Source organism: Triticum dicoccoides, chromosome 6B (assembly GCF_002162155.2).
Source record: "Triticum dicoccoides isolate Atlit2015 ecotype Zavitan chromosome 6B, WEW_v2.0, whole genome shotgun sequence".
Classification (NCBI taxonomy): domain Eukaryota; kingdom Viridiplantae; phylum Streptophyta; class Magnoliopsida; order Poales; family Poaceae; genus Triticum; species Triticum dicoccoides.
The window spans coordinates 553976989-553978348 of NC_041391.1; positions in this window are offsets into that span (position 1 = coordinate 553976989).

Sequence of the window (1360 nt, forward strand, 5' to 3'; positions counted from 1 at the left end):
CCTACCCCTTGAAAATCGACTGACCCAAAAGTTGATTCAGTCGACTGAAGTGTAGCTAAATCGGAGCAGCATCGCAAGCAAGAGCAAGAGCGAGAGTAGCAACATGAGCAAGAGCAAGAGCAAGAGCAATAGCAATAGCATACCAGGCAGGGGACCGAGAGTAAGAGCAGAGCAGCAGCGCGGGCGAGAGCTTAAGCAGTAGCAACTCCTACTGATGTGGACGTCACCGCCGAGGGAGCGACACCGTGGAGGAAGTGGCTGGCGAGGCCGCCATGGATGGAGCCGCGCCGTGTCGGCTCAGGACCGAGCGCCGGCAGCACCATGAGATCAAATCAAGAAGAAAATGCGGCGATTAGTGTACAACCTCTTTAGTGGCACCGATTAGGCCGCAACTTCATCCAAGGAAATGGTGATGATACTGCTCTTCCGGTGGTGCAGGTGAAGACGATGGTGTGGGAATGGAGGTGGCGTGAAAGACGAGTGGAACGTCGGGGTAGCTCCATGGAGGTGGAGGACGGGGTGGGTGAACCGGTAGGACGACGAGATCAACGACGGATCCTCATCCAGTACAGTGGATGAGGGACGTCGAGGTGTTGCTGTGGACGATGTCGTCGGGGAAGAGGCTCCGGCTGGGTGGCGGACGGAGGAGGTGTGGGGCTTTGCGGGTTTTTGCGGCCTCAGTGTATGAATGGGTGGGCGGATGGGATGGGAGTGGGAACCATGGCTTAGGGACGTGCTTGTCCAAAATGTGGGGTAAATTACAAAAGTACCCCCACCGATTTGAGGCGGTTCTTTCGGTTCAGGAGTATCACAGGCATTTCGCGTGTTGGGATTTCACAGGAGGTGGGAGTTTTCGCGCACGTTGTAATTTTGGAATAGCAAGGCGAGGGTTGAGATGGAGGGAGTTGTCGGAGCACAACGAGACAAAGATATAGCTTAAATATTTTGGGCTAACAAGGCGCGGGTTGAAGTGTCGGGAGTTTCGCCGCACGATAGACAGAGATGCTTGCTTGAAATTTCGGCATAAAAAGGCGCGGCTTGAAATTTTGGGAAAACAAGCTTAACGTGTACCCAAAAAAGCATATGGACTAAATTTGAGTACATTTTCCCTGTTTGAATGGGATTGTACTCGGGTTAGTTATACAACCATCTAAATATTATCTTCACAACACATGACATGAATATAGGAGAAGTAAATTCCTATATAAATATGAACTACATGTACATACGATATCAAATTCAAATATACGTATCAATTTTGTGTTGAATTCAAATCATAGTACATGTATGCTCTATCTAGATGTTCGGAATCTAAACCATGTATGATATATTACGTACAATTTGTTTAACACGCACAACA